General features: G+C 32.2%; 1 long non-coding RNA gene across 1 annotated transcript in view; it reads left to right on the forward strand.

Moving 5' to 3' along the window:
• The first annotated feature begins 492 nt into the window (after window positions 1–492).
• Window positions 493–19949, forward strand: part of LOC127728617 (uncharacterized) — a 34226-nt gene continuing 14769 nt past the window's right edge. Inside the window, exon 1 of the long non-coding RNA XR_007994276.1 lies at window positions 493–1294. This is a non-coding gene — a long non-coding RNA (uncharacterized LOC127728617). The remainder of the gene's footprint in view (window positions 1295–19949) is intronic.

Here is a 19949-nt window from a genome sequence, read left to right on the forward strand (position 1 = left end):
CAAAGTAATACATCTTATCTGCATGCATTATTCAAAGAATAGAAGAATCAGAAATAATCATAGATAAATTAATTCCACGTTTTAATGTTTGTTTTAATACATAAATAACGTACAGGGTAACACATACAAGCTACGACAGCGACATTTTGTTTTAAATACATGTTCTTGTATTTTCACTTTCATAGTATTAAAGGTAACATTACAAATCATGTCATTTTAAAAAGAACTAAATGATTTTGCGAAAGAAATGTTACACAATCTATAACTTTTAAAATTATGTTAGGTAATTAACCATCATGAAAAAGCTGACCTTTTCATGATCACCGCGGGTGGCGGACGTAAAAGAAAAACCACAACAATAACCACAAAAGTGACCCAAGATACAAACTATATGTGCAGAAATATACCTTTATATATATTACCTGTGTCCCAGGTGTTATCATTAAAAACCCAGGTGCATCACAAGAAAAAGATTGTTTACTAAAGCGATATTGTGTAAATTTATACTTCTCATTAATGGCTAAACCACAAACCATTCACCGTTACAACGGCCATGTCACTGGTTTTTAGTTATTGAACTTTTCTGAAGCTTTACACTCTACTGCTTATTAATGTGGGACAAAGTTAATTGAAATATAAGCTTTTTACTACACGTATTGCGTGTGCCGTCCTTGTGGATATATTATTGAATGAAAATCAGTGTTCCATTTTAAATTAAATTAAGTGAAGAACATCAAAGAAATCCTAAATTTCATATTGCGTTTTAGTTCATATAATGTTATAAACGGACCTAGAGATAAAAAGAATTTACAACCTTCCATTCTTAAAAAAGTTTCATTGACAATCCCTGGAATATTTGATTGACGTATGTTCTGGTAGATTTAATTTTAGCCACGCCCCATTTAGAGTTTAGTAACGTATGCGGGCTCGATTATCTATGAGTTTTGTCGACAAAAAGAGGCGCCTAGCTTAATGTTGAAAATGGAGCTTAAAGATTGGAATAATAAAATGCTTTTATTCATATATTGTGCAGAAAAATTATCATTTTTTGTGCATTTATGTTCAAAAATTTTGGGAAGTAATAAAGTGTAATAATTGTGACCTAACATAATGTAAAGATTGGATTTTAAACCTTGCATTGATAAAAACATGTGGATACGACACATTCACGTATTATTATTATTTTTATTGCCGCATGTGTATTGTTCACCTATTGTTTTTAACCACGAGAGTAGTATCGCCACAGCCAAGAAAAAGCATATGAATTCTACTCGGGATAACACGTCAACACAAGGTAAGAGATGAATAAATTGATATTGAATTTGAAAAGTTCATTTTCAATACCTAACATGCATACTTGAGTAGGATCATTGAAATTTGGAAAACGACAGGCTTTTGAAATCTTTCCTTTATAATATACCAACAAAAAGCTCTTACTGCTTTTTATGGTCTGATATTTGGTGCATGTACTTGGTTTTCACTGACATCTGTTTGTAAATGTATGCTTATTGTACAATTCATATTTAAGTATGTTTTAATTGGCAGAGGTTCTTTCTAGTATACCGAGTTTCAATAGGACCAAATTTACTAAATGTGTTTATTTCGACAGGACAAACTTATCAAACTTTAAAAAAGAATCTTAACTCTGTTTTGTTCGTATGCCAAAAGGCTTGCACTTTTGATGGATTTTATGTATTCGTGTTTTAAAGTAAATATTCTGTTGCAAAACCAGAACATTTCACAATTTGACCCAATTTGATTAATGTAAATGCATTCACGACAGGGATACGTCTTCCTCTTTAAACTCTACTCGGTTCAGTAGACAGTATTTCTGCAACACCGTGACAAAATAACAACTTCATGAATATGAAACTGATATGCTAATTGATGTTTAATGTACTTAGATAAAACCCAGGTTTAGAAGTTATCGATGTCCCTGTCAAACAACAAATGATTTCGATTAATGCCAAAACTCATACCCAGTCCTTTTTTAAATTTGGGCTGTTGAATTCTTGTTTAGTCTTATGTATCCAACAATACGCTTTGGGCAACAAATATTGTTTGAAAAACTAAATGTATTGAAGACCCGTATCCATTCCATATTTCATTTCAATTATGTTTCGTGTATATTCGTTACCTTTTTTTTTTATCTTATTCTCTTTTTTTTGTAACGTTTGGCCTTGGTAATTTATTTGCAAGAACACCTTTTAATAACTTCCACTTGATTCCAGACACTTTACCAATAGTATTTTAGTTTAAACATTATACATAAATGTCAAAAGTTCTACATGTCTAAAAAGTACACTTTATGAACCCTCCATCACACGAAACTTGCCCTTATACATACAGTTTTAATCAAACCTAATATACCTGACAACACCCGTCAGATTATATTAATATTATCAAACTTTGTTGTAACCTATCCCGTATGTATTCTGTACATTCAATATATATGGCAGAATGCATGTCTCGTGTATGTTATATCAATAAAAGGGTGGTCTTCAAAACTGTTCACAGTGAACACAAATAAAACTTACCAAAACGCGGTAGTTAATCTCGGCGCAAGTTAGCGATGTTATGATTTTGCAACTTAATGTACCCAATGACATCTAATTTACATTTACACAAATACACACATAAATATATATATTTATATGCATGTATTGACACTAGTTTGGCAGGTACATATGATTTGTTTTTATTTTTCTTTAAGTTTTTTAAATGGCTTTATTAGTTTTGCATTTGATTTAGATGCTTACCCTTGGTTCTGTAATGAAAGTAAAAATATATTGGTGTCCATTATACTTTCCAAAATAATGTAAACTTGATAGACCATGCATCTGATATAAAGTTTGTTTTCTCAAGTACTAGCCAGGACTGTCGAATATCGACTACTCTTAATACTAAGAGTAAATACGACATAACTGAGAAAGTTTAAGAGCATGTTCGGTGAAGGTAAAAAAATTCTAAAGCAAACCTTCTTGTTCGTATGGTACGGGTCGAGTGGCATACATGGTTGTCATAGTACCACAAAGATTCTCATTGAACCTTAATTGGTATACCCAAGATTTCATATATTTCTTTTGAAACTACTGAAGTGATCTGAACCACACTAGTTTACATCCTCGTCCTGTGGTCTCTGGTGGATAGACTCATTGGCAATCATGCCCCATGTCTTTATTTTTATATAGTATAGATACTCTACATTCATTCCTTATTTCGTTTTTGGTATGGTAAATACACGACTGCCAGAGGAAATTCTTGATTATAAGTGGATGAATATATGACTATCGGGTCAAAGCCACAGAGACTAAGTGATAAAGTAAAAACATGTCACCTGGAGGTCTAGGCACGGTTCTTGACGTTAGCAGTCCGAACAACCAAGCACTAAATCACAAAGAAGTGTAATGCTTTAACTCGAGAATACCATCATTCTGCACCCTAAATTGAAAAAAATCATTAAAGAAAGGTAAAAAAAAATTTAAAAAATAATAACTGACGAGTCTCCTGAACGTAAATAAATGGCATCGATTTTTTTAAGGTCTGGAGACTTTTTTTAGTTCTACCCGTTATCTCAATACGTATATAAAATCAAAATGAATAGAGATTTAAACGCACAATAAAAACTATCGGTATTCAGACAACAAAATCACAGCTACAGGTTAAAACAATATAAGATAATAATGTTTCTGAAGACAGCTTGCAGTTACTTAAAACCAATTTAAACTTCTTTTTATATGCTGATATAGAAACTATTACTTCATGGTCAATTTTTTTATTTCTTGTCCTATGAAACCGAAAGAATTTCTCTCTCATTTGTATTAGAATGTTGATTAGGATACCCTTTACAAATATTTTTATTTATGATAATCCGGGCGCATTTGAGGAGGCGATAGTGATGCCACATCTCATAGGTTCCCATTGGACTCATTCTGCAATTAAATTTTCATCTTCTCAAATACTTGTTATAATGTCTAAATGGAACTTGAATAAACAAAGAGATAAAATTTGTTTCATTTTAGATAGTAAAGCAAACAGAAGCTATATGTTTTAATTCTGATTTGGGCATTAAAATTAGAATGGAAAATTGCAATTTGTTTCGTTTGTCTGACTGGCTAAACATTAGCATTCAGGTGGAAGTTCGACCGGACGTTGCTGTGCATGCATATTCATACAACCCACACAGCCAAACACATTGGGACCTGTTTGGGGCATGCACACAGAAACTTGATTAAAAGCAACACTCGGGTAGAACATTTGTTATCGAACATGAGGAGATCGATAGATTTTATTGAGTTCTAGGGTGGCTTGTTCAATAGAAATATATTAAAAAAAGATATATACATATGCATAACATATATACACGTACTACTGTCATACTTTAACACCAAAATATTCATATATTTACTATGTTTGCTTGATTGTTTTAAGATATTTTTCCTATATTTTTACTAAAATGGGCAATACTTCCTTTTTGAACCCCCTTCGTGTATGCATATGCTTATTCCGTCAACAGAGGGAGGTTCAAATGAAGTTTTTCTCTTCAATGATATTATAGACACTTACAGTATAACTGGATATTATTACCAGTAAATGGTAAAGTTGTTTTAAACAAATAATGTATACTCCATTCACAATTTTGTAACCATCTATCACTTCTTGTGTCACCTTCTTTTAAATGCTCTAGTTAAAAGTTTTCATTCATTTCATACGATCAATCATTGACTGTTTAAACGTCTTTTGTTATATTGTTGATTTATTACTATATGACACAAACAACAATATTTTTGTACATTATAGTAAACACACTTCAATTATCTTACCATCAATTTATTAAAATATACTTTTTAAAATCATATAACTTTTATACTTTTATCCTGTTTTGCTTACATAGTCGCTTTTCTTCAAAGTAACATATAAAGTATAATAATGAAAATATATATTGCGTCATCTTTTTAACGTTTACAAATCTCTCGTTTCATTACCATATGTTCGTCGCAATACCCATTAATGTAATGTTGACAATTTGCTAACTTTAATCAGGTGTTCTTGTTCTTAATATTTGTACACGGAATTTAAAATAACGTTCATTTAATGGAGAATTTCCAAAACCGTAAAATCACATTAAAAAGGAGCACACATTATTCATTGTGGTATTCAACCTATCTCAAATATGTTTTTTTTATCAGCAATGCAGGACATCTGCAGTATGATCCAAGCTATAAAGTCATTCACATTTAAAATATATTTAGCCATATCATGACGAATGCACCCTAGATTAAATGTTATTTATAGCAAAGAGGTTTTAGTATATTTTACCTTTGTTTTAATATTTCAATCAAAATTAAATACATTTCTAATATGAGCTTGTTATTTGGCAAATGAAACCCTTCCTATTGACCGGTCCATCATTGGAATTATTGAGTGTTTATATAGCTTGTAGTGAGAAATATTGTATGCAGATACTACACAAGCACCAATAACATAATTAGTTTACATGACACTAAGACACGAGGTCTTTGTTTGACAATGTCAAAACAATGTATTTCTATAATTCTAAACAAGAATCAAGCATAACGGTGCCCTGCATCGGATTAAACGTCCCATTGCTACGGGACATGACTGAATATTCATAGATGCCTCAAAGCAAAAAAACTATAAAAAAAAACCGAAAACGAAATAAACAATTCAATCGACAAGGAACTATTGTAGGATGGTAGAAGTTGGACCACTACTTAAATGTGTCTCTATACTACTGGATGCCATTAAAAAAATTAAACTGCATAATGACTTTACTTTCAACCCCTTCAGCAGCATTTGGTTCAGTGGTTAATATCGTCCAATTTTGAGTATGGTTTGTTTTTATTTCAATTTAACGTGTGTTCTTGTTTAATAGTACTGTTATGTAAGCGCTACTCTCTGCTTTGTTTTTTTAAGTGCTTGTGGGTATTTTGCGCATGAATTAATACCCTTTCTATACACTTTTTTCTCTTTTCTTTTTATTGGAAGAGCATTGCTGTGTGTAACTTACTATAGATCGAGTCATCATGTCATTGGACGTATTGAGAGCAAAAATATTAACTAATTGTTCACTGACCTTCCTTTTTGTAACCTGTTAATACGGCTTCTTGATTGAAATTGCAGTAATCTCAAATAGTTTTTTGTTGGTAAACCCTTGTTCCTAGTAAGAATATTTTAACATTGTGCGTGTTTGTCGATTCCTATGCATACTTAGTTTTTAACATTATAATAATGTTTTTTGGTAATTAAAATACATATATCTGTGAAATTTCACACGATTTCCTGTTGATTTTGACAGTTTCCTTGTTAATGTTAATGTAATTCTAGTGTCTTTTTTTTTACTTCTTTGAAAACTTCACCTAAATAAAGTTCCGAACGACTGCTGGTTCATTTGGTGTATATATGAAAATCAGATATTAGTAATAAACGAGAAAAAAAGTATCTGAAAGATAACATGTATGCACGCGATGACGAAGAACTACAATGCCCATGTTAAATAACACGCATTAATCTATATATGCATGTATACTTTAAAAACTATACTATAAGTTATACCTGTGGCGGGAATATATTAACGGTATTGAATTCAATCGTCGCGTGTCCACTGGCGCTTTTTATACTATCAAGTAAATGTTTTAAGACGTGTTTGACAATAATATCACTTGTCAATATCTCACTTACAAATTTACGTATTGTTTTACAAAATAAAGTCGGCTGCACTGATCATAGTGAGTCATCTGATGATTTAACCTCAATTGTTTTTCTGTTGAACGGGTCGATGATAACAGCAAAGCGATAAGTACTGTAATTTACGGGTGCTTAATTAACTTGCCATACCCGGTCATGATACTACCTACATTGTGTACTTCCTCCCTGGAGTCATTTGTGAGTCACAAGTACCAATTAGGAAATGCAAATGTCGCTACATTACCTCACCAGTGATTCATTTAATCAACTAAGTGTTATTTTGATATCATTTTTTTATATTTTTGCATACTATGTATAATAACTGAATTTTTTTAAAGGACGGTGACTTCATTTTATTTCTTGAAATTGTATTAATCATCAAGAAATAACTGAAAAATTGCTGCATTTCCATTTATTCAGTTTCATACCAATTACCACTACAATGCCATTTAAAGTAATTATTTAATAATTTTCTCTGACAGGTAGGTTTTCCAAGCACAGTAAAGTACTTTATCAATTTCTGAATAGTTCTACATGAAAATTAGCACGTGAAGGGATTTCCTGTCTGTCTATTAATTTAAACACGAAGATTTCGAAACAATTTTCAAAAACCATACAAAAATCGGGAATATACATTGTATCTAAATTTTCAAATATGAAAAACATTTTTTCATATTCCAATTGCTATTTTTAACACAAGATATCGTTTCCCCGTTTACTCATTAATAATTGAGGACAATCGTTGACCCAATCAAGGAACAAAAGTTTTCGATTTCATGTCTTATTGTCGACATACTGGCTAATCAATTCCATATAACATGCATTGTTTTTATTAATATATATGTTTGACTATACAGTGATGTAAATAGAGACTATTTATGGTTCCAAACTGATACTAATTGCCGTAATGTTAAACAATGGTCGGTTTAGACCGAGTGGAAAAGATAGCATGAATTTTTCTTAATATGTCTGCTTAGAGTGCTTTGTGTATATGCAAATCCAGATAAAAAAGGATTGAGTACTAAAAATATATTTTAACCTCACAGCAAGTAGACGAACCTCGCCAATGGTTGCTGTTGTTCATGTTTTAATCCGTTAGAAATTTAGTGGTGACATATCTGTGTGTGCAAGCTGTCTGTATTCTTGGGCATTTTTCATTGTGATATATAATGCTTTTCATACTTATTGGTTATTGAAGACCAAACATATGATGTCAGGTTTCTGTTCTTGCGTATTTATGATTAAATTGAAAAAATACAGGATAAACAAGGCAATACATTCAGAAGTTTAACTTGCACAAAAGCTGTGAAGTATTGAAAAGGTGGAAACTAAAAACTTGTTTTATTTTGTTACATAAGCTTGTTTGGATTGTTGTTTTATAATGTTATATAAGGCCAATCATCAATGGTGTTGTACATGCATTTCTTTACTAAACAAGTAGAGATATATCAAAAGATAGAAAGATTTAAATGAGCAATATTATATGTCTTTTTGATGTCATGGTGTTATATAAGTTAATTGCAACAACTGTTACAGGTAACTGTACAACTTATTAGATATACACTTAACTTTGAAATCATTGGTATTCACACATATTTCTGGAGTCACTTTCGGAGAATCATTAGTAACTTATGTTATTGCGCACCTTATATTTAATTTTTGATTCAAACGGTGGTTTGTCGTATGCAAAAGCAAGAAGTCTGCCAGATCGGCAAATTGGGCTTCTTTTTTCTTCAACTCCCCCATGACAATGTCAATAAAGCCTACATATAGCTTAGTTATATTTTTGACTTTGTATTCATAGGTTTAAAGAGGTTCCCAGAACAAAACACATGACTTTGTCATATCATTACCAGTTTAAGTTTTCTATTAATTTTCTATGGCATGCTTTGATGACTGATTTCTGTTCTCTTGTTTTTTTTCGACTTGGGTTTTTTTCGATTGTCATTTGGAACATTCTCCCTTATTTACGCAGTTTGGTTTTCATGTATCAATAGTCAAAGATAAAGTATCATTATTTATTCACTAATGTGTGCTTTCTTTATTAAAACTACTAGTATTTTAAATGCTTGACATTCGGTATTGGTCAATCCTTGGAATTTTTGGTCCTCAATGCTCTTCAACTTCATATTTTAATTGGCTTTTTTAATTTTTTTTATTCGAGCGTCACTGATCAGTCTTTTGTAGACGAAACGTGCGTCTGGCGCAAATACAAAATTTAAATCCTGGTATCTACATGAGTTTATTTATTTCCACAACCTTGGGCGATTTGTGTTGGTCATCTCATGAGCCATACAGAAAATATGAAAGAAAAGAAGATCTGAGAAACGAGATCTCTTAATATATCATTCGAGAATGCATTGATGATGTTCGTTTTGCATCACAAAAAAAAAATATAGAAAACTTTTTTACTTGATTCGTAGTTAGATGTGGATGAAAATGTTCGTCGTATTCTTCTATTCATACAATACATTTTCAAAAACTCAAGAATCCGACTAATTACAGCTATGGTTTATAAAGGAATTGTCCATTAGATTGACAAAATTTTGTCCGCAGTGAAAGAGGGTCTACTGTGAAGCTGTTTACTCGCGTAGTGGTATTAACCAAATGTGAATTCTAAAAATCTTTAAAGAACTTCTGGATAATTTTAAATCTCGATCTTTCTCTGAAATTAATTCTATTAAAACTTTTGATTTTTCAACCCTGTATACCATCATTCCCAATGTGAAATTGAAAAATCGTCTAAAAGAAATAATCCACAATGCTTTTCAATATAAAAATGGTAGCATACGCTATAAATTTATTACTTTGGGATACCATACGGCAAATTTTGTTAATGGTGAACAAAAAGGTAAAACATGCTACACAGAGGAACAAGTGATCAGTATGCTGGAGTTTCTTATTGACAATATATTTGTTGAATTTGGAGGTATAGACTTTTTCAACAAATTGTCGGCATTCCTATGGGAACGAACTGTGCGCCTCTCCTTGCCGACCTCTTCTAATTTTCATATGAGTCGGAGTTCCGTCAGACACTTGTCAAAAACAAGAAGACCAAAGAAGCCAGATCATTTAATTTCACATTCAGATATATTGATGATGTTCTTTCCATTATAAGAATCCAAGCTTTTCTGGTTGGGTTCCATTAATATATTCCCCAGAACTAGAAATTAAAGAAACAACAGCATCGGCTTCCTCCGCCTCATTTTTAGAACTACATGTATACCTCGAATTTGACATGAGCGGTCATCCAAGTACCAGAATCTATGACAAACGAGACGATTTAAATTCTGAAATTATCAATTGCCCCACCTTGAGGTTCATGTGGACCCTTTGGCTGAAATGGCTGCGTTTTTACCTCAAAACTTAATCTGAGTACAGACAAACATGTGCATCTGGAAAAGTTTTAAGGCATAGCATGCCCTAGATTAATAAAATTCAAATGCATTGTATGTTTTAGAAAATTTAAAACGTAACTGGATTTTGCAGTGCACTTTTTTTTGTCCCTGCAGAAGATAATAAAATTATCAAACAGTTGAGTTTCACTTGATATGGTCCACTCAGGTACACATGCAGTTTATATCACCAATTATTGTCAGGTATCTATTGTCCATCTATTGTCCATGTCAATTTATACAGTTCACTTCAATTTTTACCTGTGGGTCAGTTCTCAAACCTCTTTCACATCTTAGTTTATTTTGCCATCTTCTGGATGAATGAAAAAAAGTGCACTGCAAAATCCTGTTAAGTTTTTAATTTTGTAAAGCATAAAATATATTTGAATTTTATTTATCTAGGGCATGCTGTGCCTTAAAACATTTCCAGATGTCCGAGTTTTCAATGGAACATATCTTGCCAATAAATCAATTTCGAAATGCTTCTATTATGGCTTTCAATGTCATGGTTGTGGATGGAGCTATTTAAAATGATCCGTCTGTGCGTCCGTCCGTAACACACGTGTGGACACTTCAGAGTTTGTGTTTCTCGACTCGTCTTCACCACATACGACATACACATTAAACATAAGAAGGACCAGAAACATATTGAGTTTCATTGTCAAATGGCTTTCTTTTAAAGTGGTTTCACAAATGAGCAATGAAACTATATGAGTCTGTGCATCCGCATTTAATATCATGCAAATACACACACAAGTGTGGTTTAATAAAACGTTTGTTTTTTTGTCAATGTCATCACATATCCAGTTTTTCAATTTGAATTTGATCGTTTAAGCAGAATGTATTAATAATTTTCTCCTAAGTTTGACTGATTTCTGTTCATTCTATTATTTGTACTGTAATTGGCATTTTTTTTCTTTCTAAACTAACCTGATATATGTGCTAATACGGGTTCCATAACACAAAAGTCTCTAAAAAAATAGTACGGGTATCTACTTTACTTATTATTATCCCCTAAAAAGAAGGGAAAAAGTCTTTAATTTATTACAAGAACGCTAAATAATCGCAAAAGGTAAATATAGACCCGGTACATAGTGCTATTGTACGAGTAGATAAATTGACAGGAGTTATTTTTCTGTAGTAAAATCATTGAATTACACTTGCGATGACATATACTATGTTAGTCTGATGACATATACAATGTTAGTCTGATGACATATACTATGTTAGTCTGATGACATATACAATGTTAGTCTGATGACATATAATATGTTAGTCTATGTTAGTCTGATGACATATAGTATGTTAGTCTGATGACATATACTATGTTAGTCTGATGACATATACAATGTTAGTCTGATGACATATACTATGTTAGTCTGATGACATATACAATGTTAGTCTGATGACATATAATATGTTAGTCTATGTTAGTCTGATGACATATAGTATGTTAGTCTGATGACATATACTATGTTAGTCTGATGACATATACTATGTTAGTCTGTTTATTGATGCGATGACATACATACTATGTTAGTCTGTTTATTGATGAACTTAATTAAATTTAAGTTTAAGTAAATGGATGATAATATCATAAAGTTATAATTTTTCTATAATAGGTTTTTTATTGATGGAGTCAAAACAAATGTAAACAAATCTTACTACATACAACCACACGGCCCATTTGGTACACTCGACCACCTAGGCTGAATAAAATATAGCTTTCGGTGGTCGATGTAATGCCTTTCCTCATCGGCTTTATCTAGGGTTGTAACACAGTGGCAAGTAGATGGTGTAACTTTCAGATCAGCTATTTTGTTTGTCACAAAGGATGATAATGTTAATTACCATGCCGCCACATCAAACATATATATATATTATATATTAAGAAACTATCCCTTTACAACAGGACACTTGCAGGCAGGGTAACCACTAATAGCATATACAATGAATTATATACAGTGAAATGAAAAACACATAAGACAATATCGGAATTAAAAATTGATACCCTTTAAAACAAGTCATCTTTCATGAAAAACTACACATGCATTATATAAGATAAAATCTCAACATTTGAAGTTCACATCAATTTAATTGCACACGCAAATCACAGTAAGCTTAATTTTCTAAAATCGAAGACCTGTAAGTTTACATTTCACTCAACAGCTTTTTACTAAAAATGTCCACATGTTTACTAACATTTGGATCATTACATGATAAAAATATTCACCTAGCAATATGTTTATTTTTTCGTAGGACGGTAACACTGTGAAGGATAAGTCGGGGAAGTTAGTACTTAGGTTTCATTGATATCGGCAATAAACTGTTTAGCCGTGAATCAAGTTTTGTATAAATGAATATGAGTGAGACTCCCATTTGTCAAATGTGTTCATGTAAATCTTCAGAACATTCGAGTGCGAAGTGTTCCACGGACTTCTCAGATTTACATGAACACATTTGACAAATGGGAGTCTCGCTCATACTCGTTCTATACAAAACTTGATTCACGGCTAAACAGTTTGTTCGTGCTATCAATTTTAACCTTGTAGACTTTAAGTCGAGCAAGTTTGACATATATCACTGTCTACTAGACGCAAGGTTAAATTTGGATGATGCAGTTAGACTGTTTTTATATCTTATAACTTGAAATTCTCTTTCACGAACAGACTTTCCAAAAAACTGCATGTTTGCAAATCTTCAAGTTAATAGTTGAATTGTAAAAATGATCTAGACCAACCTTATTGAATACATTTTCAATAAACTGTGAATATCCCCACCCTCGATGCATCGTTAAGCCCTTTAGCTCGTCAAATATAATTCGACATCATCTATTCTTATCTAGATCATGGATTTTAGCGAAATAAGACACCCTTTGTCTATCAAGGAAATCATTTATTGGTTCCCACCCTAAATCTATGAAAAAAAACGATTTAAGGATACTCATATTAGTACTTAAAATTAATTTTGCCGATTGATATTGCCAAGTTTCAACATTTTGTTTGTTTAAAGCTGTCGACCGCAGCCATACAGCACAACCGTGTGCGATAGATGGTCGTATTACCGAGTTCCAGAGGGCATCCCCAAAGGATATACGATTGAAAGATCCGTGCTCATTTAGCAACGTAGTCATATAATGAATTTATCTTTTAAGTTAATGTTATGTTTAATTATACTCGTGGAGATTGGGGATTTTTTTTTAATAAAAACAAAATCTGTTCATGTCATTCACTCAATGTTGCAATCATTGACATTGATACCTTCATGACCTAAATCTCACTAATGTTTCAGTGTAAACAGAACAATGACAGTATGACAAGACAGGAGACAAATATTTATACAGCCATTTCACTATGCTGACGCCGGATTGTCCTCTTTTGTATACTACAGTAGTATCAAACATATTTCTGTAGTGACGATGCACTCAACATGTACCTCGGATAAATAAACATGCGTGATTTTCTAAAACTGACTTCGCGAAAGCGGATGATTACTACAATATAATTCATTCCGTTTCGTTCAGGTAACTATGAAAGGCATAGAACAGTTAGTAATACTTGTTCTTTAAACAAAAGTTCTTCATTGTATCAGAATTATGTAACGATTGTTTGACTGTTAATGTAATGTCGGGTATCAAGTAATGTCTCCTCTCCCATAGAATCATGTATAGTATTGTTCTTAAACCTGTCATTTTATGATTTTTCTTTCCAGAAAAATAATGAAATGTTTGAAAAGTACAATTATCTAAAATCTTAGGTTAACTTTATGTGTTGCGGTATTTTTTTTTATAATAAAAATCCTTGATTGAATAGAATGTTTTAAAGGGAGCGTAAAGCTATTGAACGAATCTGCAAGATGAGAGTTCTTTTTGACGCTTTTCAAATTCTATGTAAAGTGAGCTAGAGCAACATTGTAGCAGTGGTTTACTATTCCAGGCTAACATGGGGAAAAGGAAAACAGTGAGTACATATGTTCTCTTATAAGTCTAACATATGGTCATGATAAATATAACCTCTCAAACCGTCGATTTTTGGACTGCATGTATTTTTAAAGTCAAGCGTGTATTATTATGACATAATAAAATCACATCCTTAATTTTTCCTTTCGGTTTTAATGGATAGTTGTCTCATTGGCAATCATTTCACATATCTTTTTTATAATGAATATGATGTTTACTTGGTAACGTAATGTACAAGGGCTGATCACAATAGCTATCAATTAATTATGAATTTAAGAAGGAAGTGCAGTATCTGTATACATGATTAGTAAAAAATCGAATATAGTGAAAATAAATGCGAACAAAACGTATGTCCTTGTTGTAAGATATCTACAAAACCAGTTCCGTTATCTTATTGACATTTGACATTGGATATAACACTTCGGTACTACTTGCCTAGATGCATAATTTATGTCTATGAATTATTAAACTGTTTATAGCGTCTAAATTTAACGACTAAGCTCCTTCTTTAAAACTAGATGTAATCCATTATCATGTAGTTTTTGTACACATTAGGTGAAATAAAAGTATTAACCTCAATGTGGTAATCTATTGTTATTTGACATCTTTGCTTCATTGAACGACGTCGGAATGTGTATGACGTTACGATAGAAATCCATTAGGCGTACTGAAAATGCGATATTTAAGCTAAGTAATAGCAATAATGACATATTACTAATTTAAGTTTAAACTAATTGGTTAAACATGTTTTGGGTCACTAAACTAAATAGGACTGCTAAATCATTCCCAAACAGTCCTCGAAAGTTATATTTTACGTGGAAACAGACAAGAAGTAAGTTGATGAACGTTCAGTAGTATGACCATAACAATTCATGGGAGTTGGTCAACCCCCAACTGAAACTCTTATGTGATCTGCAACTTTTACTAATTGTATGATTAAATTCCAAATAACATAATTTAAATAACTGCAATAATTTTGGGGGAGGGAGAAGGGGTAAACAAAACTTGGAACTAATTGTGTGTTCTTTCATGTACATGTTGTTAATCTACTGAACGCGATTTAAAAAAGGGGAGATTTTAGATATAAATAAACTAGTTTTACCCCGACAACTTGTAAGTGATGTATTAAGTCAGGAGCCTTGCGATGTTGAGAATTCTGTTATTTATTCAAGTCTTTTGTAGACGCGGGGAAATTTAGAGTTTGACCTATTGTGTAGACACTGGTCTATTGTTGAAGATTGTATGATGCCATTTAGATGTCTTTTTGTTATTTATGTCGTTGGGTTGCTGTTTCATTCACGTATACCCCACATCTTCTTTATTCACATTTGTACCAAGTATCAGCTTAATATGTGCAAGGTTTACTAAAGAGGTGTTGACAATTTCATTTTCATGACATTATTTAGGTCTAGGTTCTCTGGAACGCATGGTTTTTAAGCAATATAAATACTTGGAACTTGTTTTTGGTACTTCCGAGCATTGCTTGAGAGAGTATTTATTATTATGGTATGTATTTGTGTTTTTGTTATCTTTCATACTGATATTATAGACTAGTTTATCTTTCATACTGGTATTATAGACTAGTTTATCTTTCATACTGGTATTATAGACTAGTTTATCTTTCATACTGGTATTATAGACTAGTTTTATTCTGTTTGTGTAAAAGGAGGTCGTCATTGAGAGAGCAACCAAACGACACAACAATCATAAGACATCGGACTCTTCAGTGATACTTTTGATACTTCTCTAATCGAGGTTTAAAACGGTTGAGATCTAACAAATACACAAGCCCAAGTTAAACCACGTGTTGGATTTGCCTGTCCAAAGAAAGGAACCTGGTCTTTTGTCGTCCTATCAACAGCATAATGGTTTCCTTATTTGTAGATTTTTTCGTCGATGTATTATATTTGGTATAGTTACTGTTAAGTTAATTCACAAATCACTTGACTATTTTGGACTTGACATTGTGTATAGATGCTCCTCTATCGTTGAAGACCACATGTACTCCTCTAAATGTCATATAATTTTTGTGTAATGCTCCTCTATCACTGATGACCATATGTACTCCTTTAAATGTCATATAATTTTTGTGTAATGCTCCTCTTTCACTGATGACTGTATGTACTCCTGTAAATGTCATTTAATTTTTGTGTTATGCTCCTCTATAATTGAAGACCATATGTTATCCTCTAACTGTCATATAGTTTTGTGTAAATCTCCTTTACCGTTGAATACCGTGTGTACTCCTCTAAATGTCATATAGTTTTGTGAAATGCTCCTTTATCGCTGAAGACCGTGTGTACTCCTCTAAATGTCATATAGTTTTGTGTAATGCTCCTTTATCGTTGAAGACCGTGTGTACTCCTCTAAATGTCATATAGTTTTGTGTAATGCTCATTTATAGTTGAAGACCGTGTGTACACCTCTAAATGTCCTATGGTTTTGTGTAATGCTCCTTTATCGTTGAAGAGCGTGTATACTCCTCTAAATGTTATATAGTTTTGTGTAATGCTCCTTTATCGTTGAAGACCGTGTGTACTCCTCTAAACGTCATATAGTTTTGTGTAATGCTCCTTCATCGTTGAAGACCGTTTGTACTCCTCTCAATGTCATAGTGTTTTTGCATTGAGATAAATAACAGTAGGTCAAATTTCTATTTAGCATTATCTCATTGATATTGATTATTTTTCGATCATGTACTGATTTCGACCTTCCTGGGCCCCCTGTCTTGGTTATGCACAGTTATCTTTTTAAAATTAATTTTACAGTTCCGAGTTATAGTGTTTTCCACATTATTGTTCTATGAACATCGACACTGCTTTTACATTTCAAACCATTTGACTCTCAATGCAATGTATACATTTATGCCGCTGAAGTACTTCTAAGCTGTTAGTACGTAATTCAATTATTTAATGTATATAATTTGATAATTTATATAGCACCTTTGTGGAAAGAACGTGTTAAACGATTCATAACATGTTTTTTAAACAATAAAAATAACAACATGAACAATGGAAAATTGTTGTCTGAAGAAAATCAAAGTAAACAGTGGTTTGTGCAGTTGGTACATATGTTTTCATTCATTTGCCGTCTTAAAGATAATGGCTTTTGGAGTTCAAGGTGTTCATGCGATATTTTCAAGAAAATTTGCAATAGTATTGTATGTTTATAATTGACTTAAGAACTTAACAGAGCAAAGTGGCACTGTCGTGAACAGTCAAAATATACCAAAGAACCAACGCCTTTGTCTATTCCGTTATTTAGAAATATATTACATACACACCTAAAACTTATCATTTGATAATACAAACTCTGTATGTCGTACTAGGTCGGATTGTGTTCAACCTTACCATAAAATCATTATTATTGATTTTTTTTAAAGATTACATGTATGTTTTGATTTTTATAGCCCCTCCTATATAATGAATGTGCTGACTTGCATCATGAATCAAAGCCCTACATACGCAATATACAATTTCCAGACAGAGTAAATATCGTTTTAATTGAACAAATATTTATATGAAATATGCTATGATTACAAAATTTTAAATTGTGTTAAGTAAAATAAATATTTTTACAAAGATTACAATTTAAACAACCACAAGAGTTAAAGTCCCGAATGATGAAATCAAGGGTATTATACGAAAACCATGAATGATACGATATAAACACTTCAAGTCATTCATAAAAACCTACCAACAAACCTTTTATTCATTGATAAATTGACGCGTGGATAAATACGTCGGTGTGTTTACGCTTTAACGGAATTGTTTGCTCATATTAACTTGCGGATATCTTATTTCATTGGTTGGCCATTTCGTGATTAAATAAGCCTTTGAATTGAAGGTATATTTTGCGATGGACCTTGACTTCACTTTCCACAGAACATAAAGTATATGTGTGTGTGTGTTTGTGTGTGTATTTATATAACTACATTTTCTTCATAAAATTTGTAAGTTTTATACCAATTAACAGTATAAAAAAATGGTTACACGTTGCTTTATTCCAGATGCACGTTTTGTAGGCACGAAAATGATAACATTATGTAATTGTGCAGCTCCCTCGGAGTTAGGTCATTTTATAATTTTTTTGCTTTCCAAACTTTTGACCGAGAGCGTACCTGCTGAAGATTTCCCGTTCTAATTAATCCAGTAGCAAATGTTATACGGACGGTAATCATATCCTTTTGAGTTTCTTCAACTACCACTGCTTCGGTACCACTGCCGGTTGTTTATCAGTGCTTCGGTACCACTGCCGGTTGTTTATCAGTGCTTCGGTACCATTGCCGGTTGTTTATTATTTCTTCGGTGTTGGCATGTTCTCAACCATAAATTTTATTTGCAAAATCCCATTTCATAAAATTATGTAATTGTGCTAAAAACTAGGTTGCAACTCCCTTGTGCAGAGTTGACCTAAGGTTAGGCCTTTTTGGTTTTATGTTTTCCTTCGCTTGATAGTTTTAGCTTTAAAGTGCCGTGCGAATTGAACTCAGTTCATTTGGTTTCTTTTTTTATCACTATCAATATCGCTGCAACTGGACTATCCATTCATGAAGGACTAGTCACACATTAGGCAGTGCTAAGTCATTGGTATGGTTAAAATGATACATTTTTTGTCATACGTAAAAGGGATAAAATGAATTATCAAAAAAATTGAAAAAAAACAGCGGACACTCATCTGTCTCCTCCGATAACATTGACGTACAAACGTAGATAAACAAAGAACAATACATAGCGTAGACAGCCTGACTTAGTACGGGAAACATTGTGATTGATTTCAACCAGTTTAACTTACCCACAAACCTCCGCTTTAGACTATCTAGACAATATGGAATAAAAGTCAATCACACAATTATAGCCCTGCACAGTCCAGCTTTCAACTGATTGACCACTAACATGAAAGCCCTTAGGTCCTTTTAGTGTGTTAATGCACTTAAACGTTACATACTTTTGGTTTTCCTAACTTTTGTTAGGTCACTAGTGTACTGATGATTATTTCAGAAATTTTTTTTTTTGTCTGAACGGAAATTATATCATTTGTTTTATTACTATTATTTATTTGCAATCTACACCAGATAAGTTTCTAGTTTGGGGTGCGTCCCTTGTAAGAAATTGCAAATATGTATACATGATAAGTGACTGAAATAGATTGGAAGTAACGAACGAGGCAAATCAAAGGTCAATGAACTGATAGGTGTTGTGGAAAAACGAATACGAACATGGAAAACTAAAAACATTGTAATACCAAGTTTTGATGATTGCATGCTAAAAGTGACTAATACAGCATCTTCTGGGCGACATGGTCATTGATTATCTTTACTGTTTTAAAACCACGTGCTTTAATGTGTTGCAATCTAGACTTCAATTGTTGTGCTATGGCTTCTGTTTCTAACGAAATATGAGGTACCAGTTTACATATATGTCCTATTGATCAAATGAGACCAAAGTCGACGATATTCGAAAAGTATAAAATTTCTCTGATGCTCTATAGTTTAGTGACTTGATGTTTATGGACAAATATTTATCAACAAAATAAATGATTTTAACCTATAATTTTTTTTCTCGAGAAATATCTTTCTACAAAAACAGTTTACCACTGAGTTTTCCTGGTCTGTTACCTGTATGATTACATGATATTCCTTCCGTCAAAACAATTCGTTTACTTTTGTCCATCGATCACAGTTCTCAATTTCACATTTGAGTAATTACAGAGAAATAACGTAATTTTCTTAAATATGTATATATGATTTTAACTTAGTTTTAAAAACTGACATCAGAATAAGATTTATTTTGACATAGGGGAATGTTTGAATCTACAATACTTGCAAAAAATGAAATGTTTTATGAAGGGATGTACGCCTGTATATACATTTCTTTAAAGAACCATTA

This window comes from Mytilus californianus, unplaced genomic scaffold (assembly GCF_021869535.1).
Source record: "Mytilus californianus isolate M0D057914Y unplaced genomic scaffold, xbMytCali1.0.p SCAF_2, whole genome shotgun sequence".
Lineage (NCBI taxonomy): Eukaryota > Metazoa > Mollusca > Bivalvia > Mytilida > Mytilidae > Mytilus > Mytilus californianus.